The sequence below is a fragment of the Tamandua tetradactyla genome, chromosome 5 (assembly GCF_023851605.1).
Source record: "Tamandua tetradactyla isolate mTamTet1 chromosome 5, mTamTet1.pri, whole genome shotgun sequence".
In the NCBI taxonomy this organism is placed as follows: Eukaryota; Metazoa; Chordata; class Mammalia; order Pilosa; family Myrmecophagidae; genus Tamandua; species Tamandua tetradactyla.
Window position 1 is genome coordinate 130,758,719 of NC_135331.1, and position 17,113 is coordinate 130,775,831.

Consider the following 17,113-nt stretch of genomic DNA (forward strand, 5'->3'; position numbering starts at 1 on the left):
CTAGGGTTTGAGGTATTTCTTGAAAAAAACCTTGGTTATACTGTGAAGTGCCTTGATTTCTTCAGCCATCTTTCGTGTAGGTGTGTCTCTGGTTTGTTGGGGCACCAAGAGCAGTGGTGGGTGTCAGTGTCTCCAGTGCCAGTTGCTCCTGTTCAGGGAGGAGCTAGAAACCATAGGGTTGCCCCTCTTGCCATTGACCATTTGCGGATCTTGAGGAGGACTCAGATCTATAAGACCATCAATCTGGAGTGAGAAATTTGGCAACACCCAGCAGAGGTTACAGGCAGCAGCCCGAAGCAGCACAGATGGACATCAGCATGCCAGGGACCCATTCCCAGGTACTTTTAGCTATATGGGGGAGCCAGTTATGAAGCCAAGAGCAGCCAAAAAGGCATTCTGTCTCACTTTTCATGAAAGTGAACAGTACACCCTTCTTGCCATGCCACTTGTTTTTACCGATGTCGTTGGACTTTAAATCTGGGTAGGGTAATGGAGGTCACTTGCGACACAATGGAAAACCAAGACCATAAATCATGAGAAAAGATAGATTGCTACTCACAGATCTCAGAGGAAGAGGGGTGCCATAAGAGGTGGAAAGGAAGCCCTGTCAGCTCAGGTAGTTCAACCAGAAGGTGGTTTATGCTTTTATCATGGTCCAGGGATGCAGGTTAGTAGATTTCCCATGGAGCTAAGGATTGGTTGGTTTAAAGCAAACGTGTGTGAAAACAGAAAGGGACTGGGGTCAGAGGGTGGTGGAGATGGTTAGCTTTTCATTTGGGATCGGTTGTGGGTTTTGACTTGGTTACCACAAAGAAAATATCAGAGAATATGCAAATGCATAGGAACAGAAAGTAGACTACAAGTTACCAGGCTGGGGAGCAGTGGCAATAGGGAGTTAATGCAAAATGCATGTAGGGTTTCTGTTTGGGTGAAAGGAAACTTATAGTAATGGATGATGGTTAGGGTACTGTGACATTGTGAATGGGATCAATCCCACTGAACGGTATGGTACAGAGGGGCTGGAATGGGAAGATTTACGTTGTATACATGATTACACAATTTTTTTTAAAAGAGAAACTAAAAAGATAATGACAGCTAAATGCAATATCTGATACTGGATGGAATCTAAGAATGGAGGATAAAAGGCTTAAAAGGAAATTATTGGGCCATAAGAGAAATTGGAATATAAATGTTCAGCTTTATAGCAACATTAAATTTCTTGAAATTGATAATTGCACTTAAGATGAATACCTATCTACATTTCCTTTTGTGTAGGAAATGTACATTGAAGTATTACGTGTTCAAGAAGAAAAATGTGTGCTACCTTCCCTCAAGTGTTCAGAAACATACATACATACATACATACATATATACAATGATACAATAAAGGTAGCAAATGTTAAAATTGGTGAAACTGGGTATTTGGGAGAATGACGTGTTGGAGTACTCTGTGTGAGGTTTCTATTATTTTTGCAGCCCTCTTGTAAGTTTGAAGTTATTGCAAAATAAGAAGTTTTAAAAAGCTACCTCTTAAGAAGCTATTAAGCGTGCCAGAGTTCTCTGGAGAGGGCTGAGTTTCCATAAGGCCAAGATGAAGGAGGATGTCAGAGAAGAGACTGAGCAAATAGAGGATTCTTGTTTAAGATGGACTGAGAAATCCCATAGACACAGAGAAATAGTTTTAAGAGTTGGAGAAAGAAGAGAAAGGAAACATAGCAGAGCATGAACAGAGGGGTCCCTTGGAAGCTTGGACTTTTCCTGGAGGTCAACAATGGAGAAAAGAAGCAGAATGAGATTAGTCCTGGTGGACTCATGGCAGATAATTGTTGCCAGGCTATGACTGTTACGAGGAAGGAAGGAGTGGGTTTCTATAGACTCTCCTCATCCCCACTGAATGACTCAGTCCCAATGTATGTTTCACCCCTGACTGCTGGAGGGAGAGATCAACTGACTTCTGAGTGTGCGTGCAAAATTTTGACTCCTGCTGATAGACTTAAAATTTCTGGAAAAGCCCAAGTGTAACCTCCTCTTTCCTGTTAATGTTGTAAATAACTCTTAACACTTTAATAACAATGTGACCCTGAGGAAGTTATTTAATTTCTCTGAACCAGTGTTTCCTCATCTTAAAATGTAAATAACAACTGTGATCATTCAATGAAACAACATATGAATTGTCTGGTGTAAGCATGGTTCTTAGTGGACACCTCATTATGCGTTATCCATCACTATTTGTTTCCTTAAATCTTAAATGAAACGTTCAAGGAAAGAAGATCAAACCCATTGTTTTATGCTCCTGGTAAAAATTAAACTCTCTCTCTAATGGAAATTAACCCACAGACTTCCAGACGTTAGGTAATTTTTACCAGACAGGACTTGAGTGTAAATCATCTCTATTATCACCATTTGAGAATGTGGGATGGAGAGGCTGACTCTTCATATTGAGAGTGTGTGTGGATTTGAAACTGGTTGGTATTCATTGTTTTGTCTATGACATTCTTGACTAAGTTGTTATTGTGTCTAAACACTCTATTACTCTAATGAATGACATAGTACAGACTTTCGACCTGTGGCATTCACAGTAAGCAAAACACTATAATCCAAAAGTTTTAATTAAAAAATAAAACCATATTTTTTCTTTTCTTACTGCAATGCATTAATAGGAAATTATAGAAATTATATTAATGGAAAATGAAAAAATAATACAGATCATACTGGCATCATACTTCTTCCTAAGAACAATATACAGGTGAAAATTCTAACCTTGGAAAATATTTGATTTTTCTAATCACATCTCATATTCCTCAGTCTAACTCATACATAAAAAGTATAAAGGAATGTTGATCTTGCCTCCATTTACAAAATAATATACCATATCATTCAACATTTTTTCAACAATAGATTCTTATGAATTTCAAAATTCCTTTTCCTAAGAAAGGGATCATATAGGGAAGATTTAATGCTGTCTCTTCACTCTACTGTATGCATGAATTTTGGTCATTTGGCCAATCATTTTAATTTTTACTCTTCATGGATATTGCTCTAGACTTTCAAATTTTTCAAATGTGTTCTTCTTAGATTTAGTGATTGACAACATTTATTTATTTATAATTTAATTTTCCTCCTATTATCATATTACCTAACTTAAATTCTACATCATGATTTAAAAGATATAATTTATTTTATACAGGGAAATAATTTTATATTCAACATTCAACAGTGAATGGAAATGTGAAGTCATATGAAAGTGCATATTAAATCCCAAACCTAAAATTCAACATTTTAATTACGTTGGACTTTTATTTTTTGGATGAACATGTTAATGCACAGAGAAAACTATTTTCGTGTTAATAATAACCCTTATCTTACTCTGTGACTATCTAGCTCAGCTGGTTAGAGGAGATACCTGGAAAGAGATTTCATGAACGTAATGATTAGCTTATTTTTTTCTCATCCCTTGCCAAGGATTGCTTCTTAACTCCAAATGTGGTCCCCTGTTCTGTAAATGTGTGCCACTGATCAAACAAACTCATCGAAAATTAGAATTCAGTCACCATCTTGATGTTCAGCAAGTGAAATACTTCCTTTCTAGATTGTCTTACGAATTTTCTACCTAGCCTCCTAATGATTTTATTTAACTGTGAAGGTAGCTCTTTCTCTAAAAATGTTTTATTTGGCTACTATATAAGTGCTCAAGCAATTTTCTAAAGCTGCCACCTGCAAAATTTAAGTTAGGTAATATGATAATAGGGAGAAAGTTAAATTATAAATAAATAAATGCTGTCAATCACTAAATCTAAGAACACTTTTGAAAAACTTGAAAGTCTGGAGCAATATCCATGAAGAGCAAAAATTAAAATGATTGGCCAAATGACCAAAATTCATGCATACAATAGAGAGAAAAGACGGCATTAAATCTTCCCTATATGATCCCTTTCTTAGGAAAAGGAATTTTGAAATTCATAAGAATCTATTTTTGAAAAAATGTTGAATGATATGGTATATTTTTTTGTAAATGGAGGCAAGATCCATGAATTTTAATCAGAGTAGGAAACAAGCAAAAACCACACTTTCATTCTTAAACTTTTCAAATAAAAGATATTTTTTCCCCTATGTAAAATTTTGTTCATGACAATTGTAGAAATCCACTATTCCAAGGTAACTAATGTTAAGAATTTGGAATTATTTCTTTCCAAGTATTTACATAAGGGTGTGTGGTATATATGTGGGTATGTATATATGCATGTAAATTTATATGTAAATACATACACACGCATATCTATATATACACACACATGCTTCTCTGTCTTATCTCTATCTCTATATATCTGTATCTATTTATCCAGTAGTGGGAAGGGGAGGGATGCTGCTGAAATAATCTAATCTGAAGTTCAATTGACTATATGTTTTGTTGATTAATTAGTGAAATTTTGTTCATCTCTAAATCAAATGATTTTAGGGTAGGTTCAGAATCATACCTTCAACAGAGCTTTGAACCTGAAAACGGTACTGACTCCAGATACCTCTTTGTGATTTGCAGCCTAGCTTCCTGCTCTCTGAAGTATGGAATATTTCACACTGCTTCCTGCTTGTGGAGCATATAGTGGCCAGGTCGCCAGAGCTTTTAGTTATTAGGTGAGCTTTCTTTGCTCTCTAGTGCTCCAGAAATTGCTCTCCCTCATATAGTCATGACTTCAGGAGAACAGCCTCTACTCTCAGGAGGCAAAGTCCTCGATTTTTAAAGATTTTTCTCAGTTCTCTTGCCTCAACCTCTAGACTTTAGTAGTTGCATTGAGTATTTATTAATCACATATAAATTATTATTCAGACCTGAAAATTGAAACTGTAATGTTGCTGCAGACTTTAAATTAGTTTTACAAAATGTAGATATATGCTTTAAGGAAAGATCTTGTTCTTTTTGCTTAATATACAAAATCCTAGCTCAAGAATGCTTTCTTGAAATATCTTCAGTAAAGGGTAAACATGAATTCCAGTGCTATGGGGTACATGGGTAGTTTAATGATTAGAATGCCCATCTTCTATGTGGGAGACCCAGGTTCGAGTTCTGGATCATGCACTGCCCAAAAAAGAAAAATTCCAGTGCTATGGTATTCTTGGTTTATAATTCCTCTTTTTCCTTCTTACAGGATCTAAAAGACAAATACATTACAATAATGATAAATCAATGGTTTTAGACACGCAATGTATAAAACTGTAACTTGTGACAAGGACACCATAAAAGTGGATGATCAGAGGGGTGTAGGAACATGGTATGTATAAAACACTTAAATTAAGTTAGCATCAAATCAGATGAGATTGTTACAGATTTAGGATGTTAAATTTAAGCTCTGTGATAGCCACAAGGATAATATCTTTAAAAATAGAAACAGAAGGCGATCAGAAGATACTTCAAAGAGTTCATTATAAAATATCCACTATATACAAAAGAAAGCAATGATATAAAAATTAAAGGACAGAAAAGGTGAAAGATTTATAAAAATTAAAGACTAAAATGACAGTAGTTAGTCCTGCATTATCAGTTGTTCCCTTAAAGGTAAATGGGTTAAACTCTCTTGTCAAAAAGGCAGAATTGATAAAAAACATGACCAAATATATACTATTTACAAGAGAATCACCTTAAATTCAAAGATACAAGTAGATTGAAAATGAAAGAACAGAAAAAATATTCGATAGAAATATCAACCAAATGGGAATAGACGTGTCTATACTAATATCAGAAAAAAAGACTTCAAGTAAAATAACCTGTTAAAGGGAAAAAAGAACACTAAATAATGATAGAAAGTTTAGTCGACCAAGAAGATATAAGAATCATAAACATATGTACACCTAACAGCAGAGCCCAAAATATATGAGCCACATATTGGCAGATTTGAAGAGAAATACAGTTCTGATTAACAGGAGAAGACTTCAATACAACACATTCAATAATGGTTAGAACATCTAGACAGAAGATCAATAAAAAGATAAAGCACTTGAACAATACTATAAATCAACTACAGCTAGTAGGCATACATAGAACTCTTCACCCACACTGTATTAGAATAGAATGTACATTCTATACTAACGCATGCACTGCATGCCCTAGAATACCACATTAGGTTAAAAATATTCAGTACATTTTAAAAGATTGAAATCATAAAAATTATTTCTTCAATCACAATGGAATGAAGCTAGAGATCAATAACAGAGGGAGAACTAGAAAATCCACTAATATGTGGAAATAAAACAATTAAATACTCTTAAGCAACCAATGGGTCAACAAAGAAATTACAAGGGAAATTAGGAAATATCTTGAGGTAAATGAAAACAAAACTAAAATATACTAAAGTATATCAGATCCAGCAAAGTCAGTGCTCAGAGGAACATTTTTACCTGTAAGTGCTTACATGAATAGAAAAGCAAGAGCTCTTTAACCTAACATCACACCTGGAAGAAATTAAAAAGAAATAGCAGACTAATCCCAAAGTGAGCTGAAGGAAAGATTAGAGCAGAAATAAATGAAATAGAGCATAGAAAAACAACAGTTAATCAATAAAAGCAAAACTTGGTCCTTTGGAAAATCAATAAAATTGACAAATATTTTGCTAGACTGAAAAAGGGAAAAGAGAGAGGAGACAAATAGTAAAAGTCAAAAATGAAAGGGAAACATTACTATTGAACTTACTTACAAAAATAAAAATGTATTATAAGAGGACATTGGCAACAATTGCACGAACAAATTAGATAATCTTGGTGAGATGGATGAATTCTTAGAAACATGCCATTTGCCTACGTAGACTCAAGAAGAAAGAGAAGGAAAAAAGAAATAAAGAACTTTTTTTTTTTCTTTTTGCTTATCTAATCCATGGCCCAGAAAAGAAAATCAATGTAATACACCACATTAATAGAATGACGTTACAAAAACACATAGCCAATTCAATTGATGCAGAAAAGGCTTTTTGACAAAACGCAGTGATCTCTTGAAAAAAAGATCCAGAAAACTGGGAATAGAAGGGCATATATGAAAAATCCACCACTAACATGTTACAGGCTTAGTGAATAGAGAGTTAATGCATAATGAGTACAGGGACTCTGGGGTGATGGAAAGTTTTCAGGTGATGATGGCAGCACAATATTGTAAATGTGATCAATGCTACTAAACTGCATACTTGTGAATGGCTGAAATGGGAAAAAATTTATGTTGTATACGTATTGCCACATTTTTTTTTAAATCTATCACTACTGATAGAAAGTTAATATTTCTGTGTAGAAATGAAAATTGATTTTGTTTTTAGTAGTTAGTGTAGATGTACACATTCCAGCAAATGTTTGCAACTTTTACGTGGCCGATGTTTTGTGATATAAATGTACCTCTTCAGTGTATACTTTCATTTTTAAAATGGCTGTTTTTTGTTTTATGGTAAATGATATGAAACCCCCTGGGTGGGTAAGTTGGATATATGGGTATTTAAAGGATACATGTTTTCTGTAAATTAAGGTACATATACACAAATATATAAGATTTCTCCATGAAATATTAATGGAGTTTTTAAACACTGGCATGTTTTCTCCCCCTTGCAGTATAGTAGTAGATTGAAGGATCTTTCTATTTATTGTATTTGGCTGTTTCAGCACAAGTAATTCCGATATCTTTGTTTTTTTTCCTTCTGTTCGATTAAAAATCGCATGTGTGTACAATGATCTTTTGGCATACTTCCATGTTAATGGCATACATTAACTGAAATTTCCTTTATACATGGCCACTGTTTCAGACCTGTACTGCTGCTGTAACAGTTAACCTTTCTATTCTTAATGATAATTACTTGATTTCCAAGACTGTTTCTGCGTAACTAATTTTTAAACAATTTTCAGATAGTGAAAATGAGTAGTGTAATAGGAATTTTTTTTCATGTAAAGCAACTCTTTCAATGTATACAATATTAGTGTGTTTCTTCCTAAATTTAGGGTAGAAAAGTGAATAGCATGCAAAAAGTATAGAGACATTGCATTTACCAATGAAACATAATTGGGTTATGGAAACTTACAAGCTTTTATTATTTTTTCCTTCTTGCTGTACAGATAAGCTTTATTTTGTAAATGCCCAAGCCCTATCATTGAATCAACTTAATTTTTTTATGTGCTTGAAATCATTTTTGTACTCTTTAACACTCATGCTGAAGTTCTGATATTTTGTTGAAATCCATTGTTTTACTCTTTGCATATTTGTTGTCTCTTTGCATATTAATTATTAGACTGCATGCAAATACAGTCTGTCTTGCCATTGTCTGCTGAAGTGCAGGTTTGATATCGCCAGTATAGAACTACCTCTTCAGGGGTGAGGAGGACGGTGCTGTGTACATTTCTTGATCGTGTTCCTTCAAGGAGCACTGCACTATAAGTACATCAGAATGAAAAATTGATGAACTGCAACAGTATCTTTTTATCAATGTTACATATAATGCATATGCCATACTTTGCATGAATATTACGCTGGAATACAGAGCTAATATCTTGGAAAACTATAGCTGCTTCTTACTTTAACAGATTAATATATAGGTATGTATTTTTTTTTTGTAGTGAGCTTAATGGGTAAGTATTTTTGAAATGTTTTAGCTGTAGCTAAAGAAAACTATTATTAACAAAATTGAATAGTGTTACTGGTGCTCTTAAAATACTATTTTTCAGTGTAAAATATGCATATCTTATATCTCAATATAAAGGACTTAAAATGTATCAGACAGAAGTGGTTTTCAGTTTGCAAATAATAAGCAATGTAGCAGTTTTAACACCATTTCTTAAATATAAATAATCAGTTTTTTAAACTTTTTTTATTAATTAAAAAATTAACAAACAAAACATTTAGATATCATTCCATTCTACATATACAATCAGTAATTCTTAATATCATCACATAGTTGCATATTCATCATTTCTTAGTACATTTGCATCAATTTAGAAAAAGAAATAAAAAGACAACAGAAAAAGAAATAAAATGATAATAGAGAAAAAAAAGACTATACGTACCATACCCCTTACCCCTCGCTTTCATTTACGACTATTTCAAACTGAATTTATTTTAACATTTGTTCCCCCTATTATTTATTTTTATTCCATATGTTCTACTCTTCTGTTGATATAGTAGCTAAAAGGAGCATCATACATAAGGTTTTCACATTCACAGAGTCTCATTGTGAAAGCTGTATCATTGTTCAATCATCATCAAGAAACATGGCTACTGGAACACAGCACTACATTTTCAGGCAATTCCCTCCAGCCTCTCCACTACATCTTGAACAACAAGGTGATATCTACTTAATGCGTAAGAATAACCTCCAGGATAACCTCTCAACTCTGTTTGGAATCTCTCAGCCATTGACACTTTGTCTCATTTTACTCTTCCCCCTTTTGGTTGAGAAGTTTCTCTCAATCCCTTGATGTTAATTCTCAGCTCATTCTAGGGTTTTTCTCAGTCCCTTGATGCTGAGTCTCAGCTCATTCCAGGATCTCTGTCCCACGTTGCCAGGAAGGTCCACACCCCTGGGAGTTATGTCCCACGCAGAGAGGGGAGTGGTGGTGAGAGTGCTCGTTGTGTTGGCTGGAGAGAGGGACCACATCTGAGCAACAAAAGAGGCTCTCTTGGGGGTGACTCTTAGGCCTAAATTTTAAGTAGACTTGACCTATCCTTTGTGGGGTTAAGTTTCATGTGAACAAACCCCAAGACTGGGGGCTTAGCCTATAGCTTTGATTGTCTACACTGTTTGTGAGAATATCAAGAATTCAACTTGGGGAAGTTGAATTTCTCCCCACTCTCACCATTTCCCGAAGGGGGCTTGCAAATACTTTTCCAGTCACTGATCAAATCATTCTGGGAATAATCAGTTCTTTATTTGGTGGAGTGCAACATCTGTTGCTTTGGATATACTTTAAAGGAAGATGTACAAGGACGTTAATATTCAGATTACCTGCAGAGTGGGAAATAGTACAATTCATTGTAGATATTAGAAATGTTTTTTATTGTTTTATCAAACCTGGAATGACTTCCTTAACCCTTATTTAGATTGGGGTATATAGTCCTAGTTTGAAGTTTATTAGCTAAGGGGGAGTTACCTATTGTCTTTAGAGTTAGGGTATTGACATGAACAATTTCAGTATTTTGCATGATACTGTTTTATAGATGACCTTTTAGGAAAGTGGTGCATTTATTAATTAAACTGAAGAAATAGTTCAGTTGGATTCAATATCATGATTCATTTAAGGTTTAAAATCTTTTTTCAATTGCAAACACTGCAATTATTTATACTTCACAGTGCCTTCCCAGATCTTCCACCTTAGGTTCTGCTGCAAAAATCAATAGGTAAGCACAACTTAAGGACATATATAAATAAATATTTCAGGACATTAATGTTGTCTGTGAGATTTTTGTGGTTGTGTATTCAAAAGCAATCTGCTATTGCTTCCCCAGCATGTATTTTGTTATTTATGCTACCATTTCAGTGAAAATCTGTAAGTTGTTGAAACAACCATTTGCATTTCTGGGTAGTATTTTTTATCTTAGTTTTTAAAGTTATTTTTAAAACAAAAAAAATGATGAGTAGATGACTGCTATAATTGAAGTACATCCAGTTATTTTTGTATCTTTTCCCAAATATAGAAAAATTTTCAAAATTAGGAAATCACTTGGTCAGAAACTTCAACAGCCTTCACAATCTGTTTGTATTATTGATGGGACATTTTCTTTACCATCCAAAGCTGTGAATTCTTTATTTTTTCTTATTCTTGAACTGTAGTAATTCAGTAGGGACATTATGGATCAGAGATTTATTATAACTTTTTAAAGACAATTCCATTTTCATAAATAGTATATGCTAACAAAGGAAAACTTATAAGGAATACTGGCAGTATTGATAAAAGGCATGTGCATCAGTGAAATGTTAAGTGAATAGCAAGTAATCTTTCATAATCTGTATCAGTATTTTTCTGATTTATAATACTTTAATAACTGACACTGCATTTATTTTATTTTTGCCAGGTTAAAATGTTTGTGTTGTCTTATAGATGTTTTTAATTGGTACATATTTTGAGTTAAAATGAATGTATTAAAGCAGCATGATATCAGAAAAAAAAAGAGAAAGCATGACTAATGAGAAAATGACAACTAAATGCAATACATTATTCAGGACTGGATGTAATAATGGAGGAGAAAATGCCCAGAAAGATATTGGAAAAATTGAAAAAGAAATGTAATATAGAATGCATGTGTTACAATGTATGTCACACAAATATTGTTTTAGGAGGTATTCATGGGATTATCACATAGAAAGGGAGTGTGAGGTATGCTACCTACTCTTAAAGTTTTAGATTAGATAGATGGATGGATGGATAGATGGATGGATGGATGGATGGATGGATGGATGGATGGATGGATAGATGGATAGATGGATAGATAGATGGATAGATAGATGGATAGATAGATGTAGATGATAAATAAACAGAATGATATTAAAAGGTGGCAAAATGTTAAAAGTTAGTAAATCTAAATATCTTAGTAGGGGCTATATTCAAGTTCCTTGAATTATTTTTGTATTACGTTTGCAACTTTCCTGTAAGTTTGAAATAATTTTCAAATTAAAAAAAAACTTGCCCCAAGGCCTAGATATTGAATAAAAGATTATGAACATACACTGAAGGGAGAAGGCAAAAATAAATCCTACAACATGGCTGGAAGTTTTATAATCTAAAAGTAAACAGCAAGCATTATTTTTTTCTGAACAAACCCTCCCCATACACCCTTCTTTCCATCACTTGATAACATCTTATCTATTGTCTGTCTCTGAGAATTTGCTATTTCTAGTCAGCTCTTATAAGTGTTATCACACTATATTTGTACTTATGTACCTAGATTATTTCACTAAGCACAAAGTTTTAAAACTTTTTTCATGTTGTAGCTTGTTTCATAACTTCATTTCTTCTTATGGTCAAATAATATTCCATTGTGTCTATGTATCATATTTGGTATTATGCATTCATTTCTTGATAGACATTTGGTTTGCTTCTAGCTTTTAGCTATTGTAAATAATGTTTCTATAAACATTAGTGGATTAACTGTTTGAGGCCTTGTTTTCACTTTCTATGGGTATGTACCTAGGAGTAGAATTGCTGGATCTCATGGTAATTCTATATTTAAGTTCTTGGGAATTGCCACATTGCGTTCCACAATGGCTGTTCCATTTTTATATATTCCCACCAGGAATGCTCTGGATTCCAACTTATCTGCATCCTCTCCTACACTTCTTTTTTGTTTGTTTGCTTGTTTATTTTTAAATAATAGCCATCCTTGTGAGTGTGAAGTTATATCTCATTCTGCCTAGCATTGTTTCCTAAGCTTGTTGACCACCTGTATCTCTTTTTTGGAGAAATGTCTATTCAAGTCCTTTGTTAATTGTTCAGTAGGATTATTGTCCTTTTTATAGTAGTGTAAATGCTCTTTATATATTCTCGATATTAAGCCCTTATCAGATGAACGGTTTACAACACTTTTCTCCCATTCTGTAGGTTGTCTTTTCATTTTCTTGATACTTTCCTTTCACTATGCAAAAGTTTTTAATATTAATGAACTCAATTTATCTATTGTGACCTTTGTTGGTATCAGATCTAAGAATCCACTGCTGGATCCCAAGTCATAAAGATTTGCCCCTATGCTGTCTTTTAAGTGCTGTATAATTTTAGCCCTTATATTTAGGTCCTTGATCCATTTTGAGATAATTTTAGAGTTTAGCACAATTCTAACTGCATTCTTTTCCACATGTATATCCTGTTTCCTCAGCATCATTTATTGAAGACACTCTTCTTTCCTCATTGCATATTCTTAGCATTCTTGTTAAAAGTCATTTGCCATAGATGTGTGGGTGTGTTTCTGGACTTTCAATTCTGTTCCATGGGTCTTTTTGTTTCTATCTTTAAACCAGTAATATACTGTTTGCGTCACTGTAGTTTTGTAGTACAATTTGAAAATAGATAGTACGAGTCTTCCAAATTTGTTCTTCATTTTCAAAACTGCTTTGGCTGTTTGGGGTCCCTTTGAGTTCCATATAAATTTGAGGATCAGGTTTTCCACTTCTAAAGACAAAGTTGGTAGTTTCCGTGCTTGTAAGAATAAACTGATTAATTTCCCATGTGTTTTAGCTTTTTTTGTAGATCCTCCTTTCAAATAAAAGACACAAAATTTAGCAACTGTAGTAAATGAAACATCAGCCCTCCAGTTGCAACTTACAATCGTGATAAAAATGCAATACGTATAAAATAATTTTTACAGCCTAAATCTTAATGTTGCCACTATTAGAAACATTAAATTGTATATGTTAAAGTCTATTATCTTTTTGTAAATTAATCATCTAACACAATTTTGTGTATTTCAGGCCAGATTTTTATCATTATTAGTATAGACATATAATAATAAATCAAATATCAAGTTTTTTCATTCACAGTGTTAAGGTTCGATTACATTTTACTAGATAAGATTTATAGGGTAAATAGGATAGATTTATGCATACTGTTTTATTTTTGTATTTTATTTTTATCAAAGTGGTATTTGTTCATAGTGTAAAATAAATAGTGCTGAAAGCTTCACATCTAAGTTGAGCAATCTCTCATCCCTGCCTTGTCTTATACTTTGTTCATTTCCTCTCCAGAAACAACCACTTTTAACCCTTATAGTTTATTCCTCTAAATCATTTCTGATTACAGAAAAATTATATATGTAAATATATGAAAATTATTATATGAATATGATTTATATATGAAATATGTTATCTATATACATATATACACATATACATTTTCTTTTAATTTTGTAACAGTGATATTTGTTTATATTATAAAAACAAAGTAGTCCCCTCCTAAACCAAGTGGTATACTATTATTATGAATTATCTTTTGTGCAACTTACTTTGTTTTTCCTGAAATTAATAATGGCTTTATTTTTTTTCTAACACAAAGTTTTCATTTTTTCAATCACATTGCTCTCTTAAACTTATGATTAAGTCATCACATTGCTGCATTAGATTGCTTTTTCTTACATCTCTGCGCCTCCCTGTTTCTTGGTTTGTCCCTCATTTTGTTAGCTTCGGATATAGAAGTATTTGAGGTCCTTGTGCTTGACAATATCTTTACTACAGTGTCACACTTAACTGGTAAGTTGACAGGATATAGAGTTCTAGGTTTCAAAATACTTTCAGGTTTTGGAAGCACTGTCCCTGTCTGCTAGCACTTTCTAATTCAAAGTTTAGCCAGTAAATCAGCATTGCTAGAATCACCTGGGAGTTTCTTAGAAATGCAGATCTTTGTCCTACCTCTGTCTACTGAATCAGAATCTGCATTTTAGCAAGACACCAGGGGATTTGTATGCACACTGACGTTTTAGAAGCACTGGTCTAAACTGTAGTGCTATTATTCCTTTGTACATGACCATATTTTTATTCTGTGGGGATTTTCAGGAACTTCTCTTTATCCTTGATGAGCAGAAATTTCATGGTAATGTATTTGGTGTGGTTCTCATTTCATTCATTGGGCTGGAGACATAGTTGGCCCTTTAAAACTGGAGGCGCATTCCTTTATTTCTGGGAAATGTTCTTGTATTATTTATTTAAAAATTTCTTCTCCATTGTTTTGTCTTCTAATTGAAATGTCTTCTAAAGACTGTTGAATCTCCTGCAGTGATGCTAAAAGTCCCTTGTCTTTTCTCTCTTCTCATCTTGTTTTCTTTCTGGGCAATTTGTTCGTCTGCCATCTTCTAACTCCATTATTGTACATTGCATTTCATCTGTAATAGTCTTAATTTCAAATTTCAGTGAGCTTAGTCTTGTTTTTTTATTGTTCATTTTATTTCTCATTGTCCAGAATCTAGTTTCAGGGTAGAACTACTTGCAAGGGATGTTAGGAAATTATATATATATATTCCAGCAAGTAGTGCAACTTGCTAAATGTCAGTGTTCCATCATTCAGGAAGGGAAGAAAAGATAAAGGGTCGGCAACTGGAAGACAACCTCAGCACTAGAGGAATAATATAGATGAGATTTAAAAATATTGCAATGATCGTATTACCTGTTGGATTTACTTCTATAAGACTTCTTGTCAAGAAGTAGAATAAATGATGAGTAGTAAACATTGAGGAAAAATTATTTTCAGTGGGATAATTATTTGAAAACAAATACCTTTGAACAAATACCATTTCTATTTTTTACTCAGAATAAAGCCTCATCTTGGAGTCTAAAATACGCAGATCTGTTAACATAATCGACTAATGCTTTTAACAAATGGCAGTCAAAGAGCTGATTCTTATTTTGCAATACAGTTTAGTGAACCATTTACTTTTATTCCCCTGACCAAAGCCTGACTCCTGTGGTTCTGAAAGGACCATATCCTTCAAATTGACCTTGGAAGGCCGCACATGCAAGGCTGAGGGAGGAAGGATGAGCCACCTACTAGGTTGTATCAGCCAAACCAACTTTTCTCACTCATATGGTGGCAGATGCCGTGGTCCGTCTTCACTGTCACTACCCATAAATTCATTCAGATTATATTCCTGTCCCTCCATTTGGTCAGCTCTTGATTTCAGCAACAGAAATCCTAGAAGAATTTGCAATTGTATACAAAACTCTCCCATGTGGCAGTGAAATAATCCTACAGCCATAAAAAGTTAAACTTCTCATTTGAGGGAAAATACTAAGAGCAAAACAAATCTACCCATCAATCAAAGTCTCCCTTTTATTCCTGACTTTAAAACCCTCATTGGGTAAGCTAGGTAGTATTTTTAAAATGTTTTTGCAGTTTCTTTAATCATATTGAGTTCATAATTACAATTCCGGATATCTCCTAATATATTTATTAGCAAAGAATTGTAGTTAAGAGATAGGAAACATAAAATAATTTGAAATTAAAAAAAAAACTTAAAGGAAAATTGATTAGGCATCTGTTCTCAACATGTTTATTTCATATCTGTCATTGTTATATTTAAAACCTGCACATTCTTTCTTTCAAAACACATGTCAACTCCAAATTTAGAGATTCTACTAATTTCAGCTTTATTTCATTTTTATTTGTAATATGAGTTCTAAACTTTTATTTATAATATATGTTTCTGAACAATAGATGTTTTTCTGTTTATTGATATATTCTATCTATATTTTTCTAGATAGAATATACAAATAGGAAGACGTTAGCTTATAGATCTGTTTAGTCTTGCCTAATAATTTTGAGACTTAAAAAAATGGAAAGAGCTCAAAGAAACAGCAAAATTTAACTGGGTATATCCATATTACTGGAAACTACGATTTCTGGCAGAGCAATTAAAACTAATGTTTGTGAATGCCAGAAATAATGAAGGTTAAGATTTATGATGAGGAACTGTGAGTTATGCCCCTATTTTATTTTTAAACGTGAAAGATTTACAATTGTGAGGCCTGAACTGATGTGACTCTTTCATTCCAGAAATGTGGGAGTGAAGGAATGTGAGTGGAAGGCCAAAAAATGCTATCGTGTCCAGGTGGAAAAGGAACATTTAAAAGGAAGCTACTAATTGGACAATTTATTTTAAAATGTTTTGTGTAAAATCCATAAATCTTCAGTTCTTCAATAACTTAATAGGGTCACAAATACATATTTATATCACTGCATTCTTTTTTTTTCTTTGTATGCTGTATGGCAGGGGTCACATTTCTTCTCTTTCCATGTGAGTATCCCCTTACTGCAGCACCATTTGTTGAATTTTTGTTCTTGTTTGTTTGTTTGTTTGCTTGCTTGCTTGTTTGTTTGTTTGGAAAGTGCATGGGCTGAGAATCGAACCCAAGTCTCCTGCATGGCAGGGGAGAATTCTACCACTCATCTACCCTTGCATCCTCCTGCATTCTTCATTTTAATGTTCTTAACAGATATCAGATCTCAGAGCCAGATATTCCTGTTCACCAATCTCTAGAAAATTATTATTTCCCCAATGAGATAAAATAATGTTCTGGAGAACTACTCCCTGATCTCTCCTTTTTTTTTACACTAGCTTGTTCTGCCACACTCTACCCACATTTGTATCTTTAGGGAAGTTCTAGTTTGGCATTCTGTGTGCTGA